This window comes from Anas platyrhynchos, chromosome Z, assembly GCF_047663525.1.
Source record: "Anas platyrhynchos isolate ZD024472 breed Pekin duck chromosome Z, IASCAAS_PekinDuck_T2T, whole genome shotgun sequence".
NCBI classification, from domain to species: domain Eukaryota; kingdom Metazoa; phylum Chordata; class Aves; order Anseriformes; family Anatidae; genus Anas; species Anas platyrhynchos.
The window spans coordinates 77,483,415-77,498,410 of record NC_092621.1 but is presented as its reverse complement, the minus strand read 5'-3'; the positions used below and the strand labels follow the sequence as shown (position 1 = coordinate 77,498,410).

Genomic DNA, 14,996 nt, shown 5'->3' with positions numbered 1-14,996 from the left:
TTAACGTATTTTGAGCTATTTTGAGCTCAACTACTTTTTAGGATGTAAGGGTGGAAAGTAGCTTGAATCCACAGAAAAGAGAAACAGAGAAAAGCCATGGAAAGTCCAGGCAGCCTGAGTTACCTCGGCAGAATTCATACTCTTTTAATGTTTTGTTTGTTTGTTTTGGAACCTCTTTTTCATTGTGAAAAAAAATAAGTAAGTTCAGTACATGCAATGCCATAAAAATATTCAAATGCATTTGAAATGAGTTTGTGCATGTGATGGCTTTTTCTAAAATTGTCAAGTATTGACATGTTGGTTGGACAAGGGAGATAAGCCACAGATAGGTGTTCTTGCAAATTAACTACTGCAACATAATAAACTCAGTGCCTTATCAGTGTAAAGACTTTTGCTAGACTGCTAAGTAAGTGAATAGGTAGGGCTGATACTGAATGTTAAAAGATGCTCAAATCAGGAAAACTTCAACTAGAAGAGGAAGAGCTGCTGAGTGATGTGGGGCTAAAAGCAGCTGGGAGACCCCAAGGTGGCTTTGTGATCCCCTTCACACTATGCACAGCCAGTGGAGTCTTCCCTCTCAGCCTGAATGAAGCTACACTGTGAGCCTTTTCCTGCACTGCACAGCAGGGCTCCACCACCCTAGGCACAACCCTTGGCTGTAAATTTGTGGTGGAGAGCAATGCAGAAAATGGCCCTTCTGTTCATTTCCTGCTTTTCAGTCAGCAGAGGTGGCCAGCTGGAACAGAGAACTGGCAGGTCGATTTGAAAGAAACAAGTGAGTTATATTGCCTATCCAGAGCAGGCATAGAGCACCAGGAGGGAGTTGCCATGCTTAACCTCAGCTATCATGATTAATGTTCTGCTGGAAGTGATGAACTGCAAGAAGAGCAAACCATTCCAGTGAAAATTAAATATGGGATATTTCAATGTTCCTTTTCTCCCTCTAACCATAAAAGCCATCACTGGAGAGACCCATTACACGACTTAGAGATGTTCTCTTGAGTGTCACAAGGCAATTTCTACACTTGTTAAATATTTGTTATCTTTGCTGCAAAGAGTGTTCATAACAAGTATTTGGCTTTGGCAGCTTGAATAAACCCATCCACATCACTTGCAGAAGGAATTTTTGCTATCCAGCAAACCGGGTGAGGAAGGAAGCAGCTCTTATAAGTGCTCCTGAATTGTCTACTATTTCAGTTATATGTTAAAAAATGCTCTATATAAATGCCCCTATAAATATTATATGATGTAATTGACTGTTTTTCCTATATGAGCATAAACCCCTATATATAATTTTAATAATTGCACCTGACATTAAATTATTTGCTAAACAAAATGTTTTAACCAGTTCACTACCTTCTGCACCAAGAAAGGATACATCAGACAGATAGCTTGCTGGTAGTTTTCCCTTGCACATCTGATTGTGAAAAAGCTTTTTCAGTGGACGGCAGTAAAGCTTCATTTTTGAAAATAAAGCTCCTTGGGGAAATAGAATGCTCTCAGATCTTGAAGAAGTCTCTGCTCATTCTTACATAGATTAGGAAATTGCTATTACTTTCCCAATACCTGTTCTTAGCTGTTTTTCCTTTAAATTGAGTGAATTTCCAAAAGCAATAACATGATAAATATATTTATTTTAAAAAAGGAAAATCTGTTTGATTGTCTACTCTTCCACTATTTTTTTTTCTTCAATACATAATGTTTATTCCACTGTGAAAATTCAAGATGGTCAGTAGTCATTCTGTTTTATCTTTGCTTTTTTTAAATGCAAATCCTATCACTTGAGACTCAGGACAGGCGTGCCCTGGATGCACTTGAATCAGACTGCTATAAAGACAGATTTATATGTCAGTGTTCAATCTGTTTCCTATACACTCCTTCAATACCATTTAGCTATTCCAGAAATCTGCACTTCAATCATCACTATTCTGCTGAAATACCATCTAGTTTACAAATTTAACTTGGGAAGACTTCATACTATGTTTGGGTTCTTTAACCAATAGTTGCTTATAGGTAGCTACTGAAAATCAGCACAAGGACAGGGTTATCTAAGAATCAAAAATCTGTCATATGTACATAGCTTTATGTGTTTTTGTTTTAGATGTTGAGACAAATTTTGGTGACAGTTTAACTAACCTGTTTGTTTTATTAAAACTAAGCCATGTTATCTCGGTAAAAATCTATCTGTTTTGCATCTGTTAGCTTGCAATAAAAACATATTAACATACAGAAAAATGGAGCACAGAGAAAAAAACAACATACCTTTTCATTGCAAGCAGTTCATAATTTGACTGAATGATGTCTTTCAGAATATAAAAAAAAAAGCAAAGCTGTAAAAGCAAATGTTGTCTGTGTCTCAATAAGCAGACTTTGAGAGAGTTCAGCTCAGTATCAACTGACCCAAGTTTTGAGTGCACTGCAACTGCTAAACAGATCCACTTGTTCTCTTGTTGTTGCAAAGCATGATGACAGATCCAGCTGAGAGCAATCCCATTAAAGTCTTCATTAGTGTGAGGTTGGCCAGGCTGGTTACTGCATGATCCTCTTGAAACCGTTCAGAGGTAAGCCAAGACCATCTTATAAAGACCATCTTATAGAAGAAATGTACCGAGCACTCAGAGACTGAAAGATGGGCTTTTGAAGAGTATGGAAACCAGCAAGTGGGCATAAAAAACTTCCAGAATTGTTATTGGAGCAAAATATATAGTCACTGACAAAGTGTGTACATGAAGACAGATAGAAGTTGCTGCTTGCAACATGAGGCATCAGGTGACTGATAAGAGGGGCAGCAGCAGAATTATTCTGAGAACGCTCTGACAAAGATAAGTGAAGGAATTCAAATTTATTCTTTGGAATCTGACAATCAGTTAAGATTCAATTAACTGCCTTCAGCACAGGCAACCCAGGTTTATGAGCATAAAAACCATCAATCCAATTCATGCCATGGAGAAGAGTCCTTCTGACTTAGATTTGTGTTTACTTGACTGCAAATGAGGGGCTGCCCGTTGATTACAAACTGTGCACTTGATGTACCTAAACAGGTAGCCAGTTTCACATGTGCTTCAATTAAACAATGCATTTTTGGTGGTACAGGATCAGTGAAGAGCACCCTTGAGTCTTAAAATCTTCTTTTCTTTCTCTTAATTTATTGTTCCTGTTAATCGGAGAGCATGGAATCAAACCAATGACCCTTTTAAAAATGAGCTAATGTTGTTTCTTTCTAGTGGCACGTTGCCACCAGATATCAGAGTTACAACAAAGTACAGCATGGCTTTCAGGAATCCTTGGTCTTAAAAGCCTCTGGAATACAGGTCACTGCGCCTTCAGTGTGCTCCTGGTGCTGCTTTCATATTAACATCTCCTGAGTACTTAATTTGCTTCATTTGGGCTGTCCACCATGCCATCTTTAAGCTATTGTTCATCTTCCTTGTGATCCCATTTTGAACCTGGCATTACCCATCTCCATCATAGCTGCACTCTCCAGTTGTGACAAGCTGTTTTTACTTCTGAGACCTTGCTGACAGTGGATGTTATTTTGTGTGAAGCTATGGGGCACTATGTTCTGATTCACTAATCATGCCATCCATGTGCACTACTTTTGGTTATTCTTTCTTTCTTTGGTTGTTTCTTCGGTTGTTTCTTTGTTTCCTATATTTAGAGACTATACTACTAAAAATAGGCAAAGGAAACTAGCATGTTAGGATATATTTTGTTTTGGAAAATGTAAAGTAACACAAATGTAGCTATCCAGAAGTGAAAGCAGTTAGCACATCTCAGCTAAAAAACCAGGTGCCTTGCATGACCCCATTGTCTGTAAACGTGGGGCTGAAATGAGCACAAGACATACTCCTCAGTGGGCTTATCCTGGCAGAAAGAAATGATTTAATTTTCATACTGGATACTTAATTACATACTGGATTTTACTTAATTTACATACTGGATTTTTACTCAATACTGGATTTCTACTTAATTTACATACTGGATGTGAGAGATTAAATTATTGACTTCGTAACTCAATGATATGACGAGTTCCTGCTTTTCTATCATTTCCTGTGTCTCACTTACTCCAACTTCATTTTCAACTCCTTTTGAAATATAAAGTGAAATCTGCTGCCTTCTATTATTTTACCTCAATCCTAGATCCCCAATGCTGGTATACAACTTTGCGGATGCAAATACTGCTGTCAACTGTTGTTCTCAAGTCCTGCACTTTGGTCACAACAATTCCATACAGTGCTACAGGCTTGGGACAGAGTGACTGGAAAGCTGTGCAGAGGAAAAGGATCTGGTGGTGTTGGTTGATGCTCACCTGAACATGAGCTGGCCACCTGAGCACATTGCTCAGGTGGCCAAGAAGGCCAACAGCATCCTGGCTTGTATAAGAAACAGTGTGGCCAGCAGGACCAGGGAGGTGGTCATCCCCCTGTACTCTGCTCTGGTGAGGCTGCACCTTGAGTACTGTGTTCAGTTTTTGGCCCCTCGGTATGAGAAGGACATCAAGGCCCTAGAACATGTCTAGAGAAGTGCTATGAAGCTGGTGAAGGGCCTGGAGCACAAGTCCTGTGAGAAGTGGCTGAGGGAAGTGGGGTTGTTTAGTCTGGAGAAGAGGAGGCTCAGAAGAGACCTTATTGGTCAGGGAGGTTTAGGTTGGAAATTAGGAGGCATTTATTCTCAGAAAGAGTAGTCAGGCATTGGGATGGGTTGCCCAGGGAGGTGATGGCATCACTGTCCCTAGGGATGTTCATGGAAAGGTTGGATGTGGTGCTTAGGTACATGGTTTAGTGGGTAACACAGGTGGTAGGGGGGTGGTCAGACCAGATGATCTTGGAGGTCTTTTCAAAACTTAATGATTCTATGATGCTATGGAAATCACAGTAAAGACAAGAAGCCAGAGGACTTTGCAGCAGATGCAGTGAATTTTTAGGGCTATGTTATCACTGTCATGCATCAGCTTGCTCTTGAAGAAAAGTCCTAAATCTATGTAATCTCATTTGCGTGACTAACACCTGTAAAATCAGGGAAATGCTTCTGTGTTCATAAAAAAGAATACATATCCAGAAAAATATGGAAGACAAACATAGAAGTATTACCAAACTGAATGCCTGTGGAGAAAGGTTTTTCATAAGATTTCTTTAATGAATGCTCAAGCCTTTTGAAGTAGATGACTTTCATTTTGCAAAGCCATTGATAACATTTTACTGGCTAATTTCTTAGCTTGCAAGGGTGCGCTTTCAATGGAAAATAGCAGATGACCATTTGGTCAGTCTGCAGAAATCCATCAAAAGCTTGTAAAAATTTTCCAGTTTCTGTAGATTAATGGACTCAAATATGTTGTTTACAGAGAAGTAAAAAGTAGGCTCACATGCCAGGGCAAAAGGGCCAAGAAACAAACATACAAATTAAAGTTAAAGCATGGCATCTGAATGATGTACTACAGTTCTGCTTGGGTATCACTTCATTATTATGCATTCATTATTTTATGACTGACATAAGTATAAACATTATCTTGGTTTCATAATTTATAATGCATAAATTAGAAAAGAATCAATGCAGAAAGCATGAAAAAAATGCAGTTTGGAAATGAAACACTTTTACAGCCATGTGCTGTGTTCCATCTTTTGCTCTAAAACCCAATTACAGTTGATATTAAATAGTGTTAAATAATCAAATTACAGTGTGTAGTCCAAACTTTGACAAACACCTCAAAATAATAAATTTCTTGGGTAACACAGATTGCTTTTTTCTTTAAATCCTCATCTGTGTATTCTTGCTTAAGAAAAAGAAGAAAAGGGGGATTTCTCTTCCAAATTTTCTTCCTCTTCACCTGTCTCCTTCAACATTTTATGCACTATTTTGTTATAAATGGCCTATAAACTGTAATTCCAAAGAAGCTTCCTAACTTGAGAATAGTAATCACATTATTATTTCAAATAAACATCGTAATTTTTCTAATGCTACTACTTCCAGAAAATTATATTTGGAGCATATTATAATATGATTCTAAGATTCAAATTGAAATCTTTCATTTATGAAATATCTGTAAACATTTACATCAGAAAAGGAAAGTAGAGAGTCAATTCACTTCTAATACAGTCTTGTGGAAGTACTAAGTCTTGAGAGCCTTAAATGACTTATATCCATACAGAGGCATCAAGAAACAACTACAAATGAGACACAAGCACTGACAAAGGTGAAGCAAGTTTTCAAAACTTGCTGCAACAAAACAGGTTAACAGGTTGCAACAAAACAGGTTAACAATGCTGTTTCGGGAGGGCTCTCTCTGCATCAGAGGACTCGCAATGGAACTGGAAACTTGCAGATGTTTTAAAGCTTATCTGAAGTATTGCATACAGCTGATCTATTTCCAAAGCAGAGTTACTGGCTCCTGAAAGTCATTAATTCATATTATTTCAGTGCAGTTGAATATCTATATGGGCTTCATAAGTTACACAATATTTTATTATATTTTGCAATATACTTAGAAAGCACATCAATGGACTGGAGAAAAGGAAAAAAAAAAGACAAAAAAAGGTATTTTTCTAGGGAGTGTATTCACTCTTAAACTGAGCACTCTGCACATATTTATCCTAACAGACAGCAGAAAGGCTTGGCCAATAAACTAGCATAAAAACGAGACAATGTTGTCCCACTTGCTGTCCTGCTCATAGCCACAGCAGTGTCTAATCCCACAGGGTGAGCTGCAAGATAGCAGCAGAAGAAAACAATATGGCCCTAGTGGGGGAACAACCAAGTTAATGTCTGGTGCAGCAAAAATAAAGGCGTGAGAAGTGCACGAATAAGAATGATGAGAGTGAATCACACATTTGTTTATTCTTTGTACCAGTAATTGTATGGAACCCTGACTACAACTAATCCACATAGTTTTGAAAATTAGATTAATTTCAATAGTCTTCTGACTGTTTAGCTGTCTCTTCTTACATGGTTATTCTTCTGGTGTAGCTGTACTGCAAAAAAGCACTTCAAATCCTCTCCCTTTTCAGTCATGTTTTCATCTCCTGTTTCATTACAGCAACAGCAAAACACTGCTCTTGTGTTAATGAAGTCTCTCAGTAAAATCTTCCCATGGTCTTGTTATCATGGCAAAGGGAATCTGATTCATGGTATAAGTAAATGAAATAAATCTCATAAACCCAAACACCATTTCTGTTGTACAGACATTTAGATTTTTGTTCTTGCCTTTATAAGGAAAGCCACTCGATGACCTTCTTTCTCTGACAATTAGAAACCATATTCTAAACTCCACCCTAAGCTTTTTAATAGCCAGTGTATACCCATTTGTTCTTTTGCCAATATTGTTCTTTGGTTTGAATCATTCTCCTGCGCTCCCTCCCTGTTAGAGCAGGAGACTAATTAATACTTTGAGAAAAGGTGCAGAGAATGTGCAGAGAATAACAAATCATTTCATGCTTCCAGTCATTTGAGCTTCCCTGGTTTGCCTTTTAATTTTCTCTTCAGACTTGATATGTGCTGGAGTCCTCCATTTAGTAGTATGCTGGTATCTTCCCCTTTATCCTGCACCAACATCCTCCTGGGGCCTCTTCTATCTGTCTAGAAGTGTGATGTGACTAGAGCTTGAAATGTAGATGGAAAGGTTGGACGGTAGTTGAGCTATGACTGCCTCAAAAGGTGTGTGAGGACTTGTAATGCAGTGTTGGCAGTGGTCTCATTTCAAAATGGGGGCACAGAAGGAGTAGTGTTTGCCATCAGAGTTGTTCCTCCCTTTCCAGCCTTTATAAAATGTCTCAGTGCTGTCTGTGCCCATCCAGAGTCTTGAGTCTCACACTTGGCAGCCTTTGGGATGTACAAAGTCAGCCTTCCCTGGACTTTCACTGACGGAAATCTCCCTGGTTCCTGGAACGAGTGTGTGGGTGGTAGGCTTAATTACCTCTTGTTAACAGCTGTGGTGCTTGACAGGACAGGCAGTCTGTCTTCCAGAGGGCAGTTGATGGTGCTCCGTCTGCAGTAAATCTGAAGCTGACGTAATTTGTGTTGATACAGGAGGTCCCCTCTGTGCATCTTTACAACAAATGCAGTCACACACCTGCATCGTTCCCATGGAACAATACAGTTCCAACTTCATGGGCACATCACCCTTGATCATCTCCACAGAGCCATCTTCCACCATAGGGGTTTACTGGTTGGTCACAGAGGGAAAAAAGGGAAGGTGAAAAGCTTCCAAAAACCTGAGTAAAACTCTCCCCTCTTTATACATATTTGAAACAAGACACAAACTCTACGCAGCACAGCACACTGATGGACATTTACATGACAGCTTTATCAATTTATCTTCAGCAGGATTTGTGTATTTTGCCTAGTGGTAATACATTAAGAATTCAGGGAATTGTGGTGATTCTTGATCTGAAAACACTGAGTGAAAGCTACATGGGGAAAAATAAATCAGTATATTTCTCTTCTGATATGAGTCATTTAAAGTCTGTTAAAGTCTTCACTTTTGTGTTATTGTCAGTTAGTCACATTATGGAGTTCCCTATTTAATCTGTATTGAAAGTAATAGTACTTAAGAACCAGTTGAATCACAAGTGAATTTATACTCGTGATTATATAGACCATAAAGACAGAAAATGGTTTGAGATGTTAAAACAAACAAACAACAAAAACTGAAATGGGTTGTTATGTATAACTCAACGTGGAATTTAGTTTGCACACAGACAACAATAAGGCTGCATATTTAGCTCCAAGCTACAGCATAATGGTGAACAGGTCAGTGCTGACATCCATCAAGCTCTCTGAATTCAGTCTTTAATGAGTGAATACAAGGAATAAACAGAGGAGTGAGATCAGAGGCTAAAAAGATTTCAGCAGCATCTGTGACCTGTTCAGCTAGTCTGTTACTGTACTAAAAGCACCTGTGTAGCTTTGTTCTTTCTAGAGAAGAAGCTGTTATTAATATAAAAAGGAGCCTCAAACCCTTCCTGCATAAATGTAGTTTACCAAGAGACATTTGTACATCTTCATGATGATAGGTTGAGTAAATACAGATCAGTACATATGAATAGTGGAAAGAAAAATATACAGAAGAATTATGAACATGCTGGAAAAATTTTGATGGGTTTGAGACACATCTTGAATGATGTGGAGAAGGGAACTGGACAATATGAAAAAAAAAGTAAATAACCAAAAGAGGACATATGAACATGTGGATGATTGAATTTTGTCATGGGTGACATCAGCACAGGGAAAGATTGTTCATATTACATGCACATCCCAGAAGGGTTTTCCTCACCAATTTGCATATTACCTGCATCACCATGTAGCCTGTATTGCCTTACCCCAAGCTGCAGTTTCTCAACAACCTTCTTGTGCATGTATTTATGAACCCTTTTCCAAAAGCATTGAACAATGCCCTATCTACGTTTACAAGGTATGCTTGTTTTCAGCAAAATAACCTATAATTTGATATATTTTCATGGTTATTTCAAGTACTTAACTGAGAAGACTGAGTACAAAAGAGAAAGTAGTTAAATACAATGCAGGAAAACATTTTTTTTTTTTTTTTCTCCCCATAAACCAGGGCAGAGGAAAATGAGTCAGAGAAAGGACCTAATTCAATGCAGTTTTATATAGTGGGAAGTTGCCTTGGTGTCAATCAAATTTTACAGGATATTGGTAAGTTCAGTGTGAGCATTTCCCAAAAACTGTAGAAATTAATTTTAAAAAGGCAAAAATGCGATGAGGAGGCACAAGACCCTATTTATTCACTGAATCAAGTATGCATACAGGTGCTCCTGGATAAGCCTTACACAGATGAATTTTAATAGTGATTGGCCATTCATGAACATATAACAACACTGATTTTTAAGAGAAGAAACATTTGTTAAAAGAGTAACAGATCTACCGAGGTAGATAATATTTGCTGACATTTAGTCAATTTGTGGAGAGGTGGGAAACTACAAAAATGTCAGTTCTTTCCTGCACTTTCCTGAAAAAGGATAAAAAAGAAAGATCTTTCTTTATTTTAAAATTGTATTGTCAGCTTGCACTTTCAGAGTCATGCCATATATCAAACATGGTTGAAAATTCAATCTATAATTTGGAAACTGTGTGGCGGTGGGAGAAGGACAAAAATAAACTGTTTATTTTCACTTTGTCAGGGAATCTGACTAAGGCATAGATTGCCAATGGAAGAATTTAAAACCTGGAATATCCTTCTTCACTCCAAGCAATTTTTTTATTTTTAATTTTTTTTATTTTCTCTTTTTTTCATTGTAGGTAGCATGTTACAATTTAATCTTCCTCGAATTGGGCTAATGTTAAAGAGTGTGGCTTCTCACCCATGAAGAAGTGAGGAGCTTGGAAGAAGTGAACTCTGCAGTAGAGCAAGGCAGAGCAGAAGTACACAAGGTGTGTCACTGTCTCACCAAAGGTACACTTACAATCAGGCTGGTTATTTTACCCATCACAGGGAGAGATGATGAGGACAAATCAGTGTGGCTCTAAGCATCTCTTTGTTTAGGCTGCTCTAATTGCGTTCAATTTGGTTTCCTATTTCAGACAAATTTAATTTTCAAATTAGGGTAGCATTAGTATGCCTGTCATCCAATTGGTCTCCTTTACATTGTTTTCCATTTGTCCATGTATTCTTGGGAGAAAAGATTATTTCGAAAAATCCAGCAGAAACTGCTTTTCCCCATTCACCTTTTCTCTCAGACTGTAAATTTTTGTGATTCTTATCTGTCTCTTCTGTTACAATGGCAATCAAATTACATCCCCTGCTTCCCAACAATTATGCCAGGTTAAAGAAAACCTACATAACTTTGCCCTGGAGTTATTTCTGGAGAAAGATCAAAATGTAAAGGTCTTCATATCAGTGTCTGGCATCTCAGTGCTCATGAAGAGGAAAAGCCTGAAGGGAATGGAGAATGGCTGTGGAGGAGCTTAAGACTAAGGTCCATATCTGAATTTAAAGACGTGCACATCCTTCAGGGAAGTAATCCTCCCTGCAACACGTGTGTCTGGTGTAGAGTCTCACAAGAAAAAATGTCTTTCAGACTCCTTAAAACAGAAAAGTACTAGAACCTTTATTGACTGCTTCAGGAAGGGGCTTAATAAGACTCATTTGTTGGAAATAGTCCATGCATGCCATTTAGTCCTAACTGTATTCATCTATTTTCATCTATATTAATTTATTCATCTTGTCATATCTTCAAAATATTACAGAGAAATTTTCTAGCTCATGATGATGTATGCTGCTATTTCGATGTTTCTGTAGTGAGTAGGATAGGGGAATATGTAATTTTCTAAAGCCGTGAACAAATAAAATGCTTTAATTGACTCTCAGTTGCTTAAAACTAAGCAAAATGACTTTTAAAAATATTTTAGTCATTTGAGGTTTAGTCACCTGAACACTAGTTACTTACATACTCCCAGATCAAAACTGATTATATACTAAATGACATAATGATTGCATTTGTTCTGCAAGAAGTCCTGAAAGGTTATTTTTGAATTTTTTTTTTCTTCATAGGTAAAAAAAAGTTATCATGGGAAACAAAATCAAACTTTTCCTTTATTTATTTATTTATTTTATTTTAAGATCATTTACACCAACTCATAGTGTACACATTTACACCAACATGTACATTTACACCAACTTATAATATTAAACTCAGGGAAATTACATGGACCTGGGGTAAAAATGAAATCTAATATGCTATCTTATAGAAAAACAGTGGCAAGTAAATAATGAAGTGACGGTTTTTGGTGAAAGATAGCTCTACTAATTAGAAAATAAAGATGTTAATTTAGACTGTCTAACTATCTTACAAATGCAAACTGCAATACTGGGCTAATGCACAGGCTTTTATTAACTGTTGTTATTGAATTCTGTTTCTTTTCACTAGGATGCTGCAGGGTTTATTTATTATGTTCCTCAAAGAATGAAAGAGCTCTTCCCTTGTGGAAGGACCAGTTTAATGGAGGGAGGGGATCCCACTGGAGCTGCATCCCCTCTTTCTCTCACTTGTTTTCCCCAGGGCCACCTGGGGCAGTGAGACCGGCCCCAATTTGCCACCTTCTCATGATCCCCCTTCCCTGTGCAGACTGCAGGCAGATGCAGATCTTCCAGAAGGAGCATTCAAGACAGGTGAAAGGAAATGAAATTCATCCTTCTTTGGAGACCTGTCCTGATGAAGTGCTCAGGAAAAGCTGTAAAACTGAAGACTGAAATCTTCCAAGTAAGATTTTCTTTAGAGGGCAGAACCAATGTGGTGGGTTAAAAGTTGCTAGGGAAGGAAAGCCGTGATGTCATTTACACAGTATGTATCAGCTATGGGCTAGGGAATCTTGCCATGTATAAACATTAGAAAAGAATGAAAACCATTAAACATTTACAGCAACCAATTCACAAATGTTGAGATTTCTGAATCTCCAATGAGCTAAAGAAATACCCTAATTTGAAACCACAGCTTTCACCACCATCATTGAAAGCTTAGATCTGCAGCCACATTTTCGAAACAGTTATTAATGAACTGGAGCATATCATCAGCATTAAATCTGGCAATGCAGAAGTGTGTAGACAAATGACTTCAGATAAAATGAATGTCAATCACTGTTTTGAGTAATTTCTATGTAACTGGAATGAATATGGTCCCTATATATATACCTCTTCCAAGCACATACACATGTGAAACCCAAATGATTTTTCCATTCTTTCCAGTGCAATTTTCAGCCTAAGGGACTTAGGAGTATTTCATTAATTGCTTCTAAGAAATTAGTATCTAATAAAGACCATCTGGGAACTAGTAGCTAAAGAAAACCACAGAAAATATATTTTCACTGAAAAAGAAATTTCCTGTGAAAAATTCTGTATTTCACGCAAAGCAAAGCATTTTGACCAGCTTGATCTGAAGTTGAACATTTTGTTGGAAAGTTTTTTTGTCTGGGGTTTTTATTTTGCCTGTAATTTAAAAAACTCTTCTCAATATTTTTGGTTGTACATCTCTCGTCTAAAGTACTGTTGATAATTAAGAGGCTGTAACCCATCGTTTTTCAAGTGGTGAGGACTTTGTCCTCAGGCACCTCCTGATGGAGACGTGCAATGCACCATTGCAGTCTCCTGATGACCATGGATCGCGGGATGGGTGCGTTAATTAGGGAGCTCAGTCTACAGGAAGGACTGAAGAAATAAAGCACCTGAACTCTAATTCCTGTGTTCTTACATAAATTTTTGCAGAGATACAAGGTGTACTACAACATATGAGAGCAGATCTTAAAACTGGTGACTCAATGCTTTGTAAAAAGTATTTATTAGATTTATTTAATGTGAAGTTGCCAATATGCTGAAATTTCTGTCACATGGAAAAACATTACATCTGCTCTCAATTCCAGACCCTTGACAATCTCAACCAATGTACCCCGTGCTGTGCATGTCCACCTGCCCCCTTTAGTCTTTAGAACATACTGAAGTTTCCTTCCTTTCCTGAAGTCCAGGGTCTGCCCTCTGCTGCTCACCCCTGAATCTTGACCAGGGTCAAGAGCTTCATGGTCACTTCAGCCAGGACTGTCTTTGGCTACTGCGTGCTTTGGCAGTTCCTCCCTGTTGCTGACCAGCTCTTGTCTACCCCAGGTTGACCCCACCAGGACCTGTCCCACAAATCTGTCCCTAATGCCCACTAGAAATCTCCCTGACAGCTTGTGCCTCACTGCATTTTCCTCACGACTGATGTCAGGGAGGTTGAAGACCCCCAGGAGACAAAGATAAACAGCCAAAGTCTTCCTCACATTGTCTTCCTTCTTCCCCCCCTAGCAGTGCAATCAGTCAGTAACAGACCCAGGGTGTCACCCATTCACCTTCCCTCCTCTCTGGTCCCAAGCCACTTGATCTCACCTGCCCGCCTCCCATCCTGCAGGGACATCCCCAGGTCCCAGCAGTTCCCGCAGGCAGTAAGCCACCCCTCCTTGTCTTCCCTGCCAGCCTCTGCTGCAGGGCTTGTACCTATCCCTCAGGGCATGAAGGCTGTCCTGCCACATCCTGGCTATTCCAACAATGCCATATGCTACTTGTATGTCTACTTATTTATCACATTTCCTCCTGTTATGTTTCTGCCTCAGCCTGATACCACTAGAACACTTTCAGAAGTGGCTGTCATGAAGCACCACGTTTGTGTGTTGGGAACAGTAATGACTTTGCTTCCATGCTTTTTTTTTTGCAGATGGATGCTGTTCCCTTAAAAGGCCTTTGAAGGCTGTGGAACGCTGCCCATCCTCATAACTCATCACAGTTCATACAGGATAACGTCCTGGGTTTGACAGAGCACATAGCTTTCCCTCCATCTGATCTATCATAAGCCACACAGCTGTCCAGGATATAGGAGTTCCAAATTTAATTTTAATCTGACAAGAGGATTTGGGATCTTAGCAGAGCTATGCTTTACAGGGTTCATCAATTCAGAAATGATTACGAGGTATTTCTTATGGGAAGGAACAAGGATCAATCAGCCCTTTCTAAATAGTTAACTCCCCAGGCTGAATTACTCTTAGAAGAACTACTTATAATTATAAAAACAGACACTTTTAAAGTGCTTTTGTTGCAAGTTCAGTGCATAGATAATGAAAGTGAAGCAGAGACATTGAATGTCAGATCTCTTCTGTAAATATGGGACCATGCTACTCTTTTTTATTTTATTTTATTTTATTTTATTTATTTTATTTTATTTTATTTTATTTTATTTTATTTTATTTTATTTTATTTTATTTTATTTTATTTTATTTTATTTACTGGATGGCCTGATTCACCTAGTGAATTTACACAGGACAAATCTGAATGGGAGGCTTGTGATGGAAATGAATGAACCATTTATTTTTGGAAATACAAAGCAAGAATGGAAGAAAACAGTGTAAAGCTGCAAGCGCTCTTCTAATACCACTTCCCCTCCCAGAAGAGACTCTTCCTTGAACTCAAGTACAAGTGTCTTTTAGTAAAAATTGGGGCATATTGTCATACAAAATACTTGAAACTT

At 38.3% G+C, this 14,996-nt stretch overlaps 1 long non-coding RNA gene across 3 annotated transcripts; it reads left to right on the top strand.

The window, feature by feature from the left end:
- The first annotated feature begins 2,532 nt into the window (after positions 1–2,532).
- On the top strand, positions 2,533–14,613 carry LOC110354552 (uncharacterized). 3 transcript variants are annotated; one of them, XR_003493023.3, is made up of 5 exons: positions 2,533–2,561; positions 9,554–9,648; positions 10,252–10,383; positions 12,078–12,212; positions 14,190–14,613. It is a non-coding gene; the product is annotated as an uncharacterized lncRNA (long non-coding RNA). The 3 variants fall into 3 exon arrangements; XR_005261709.2 differs by having other exon boundaries at positions 12,012–12,212; XR_002406661.4 differs by lacking the exons at positions 12,078–12,212; positions 14,190–14,613 and adding an exon at positions 10,775–11,276.
- Positions 14,614–14,996: the final 383 nt, after the last annotated feature.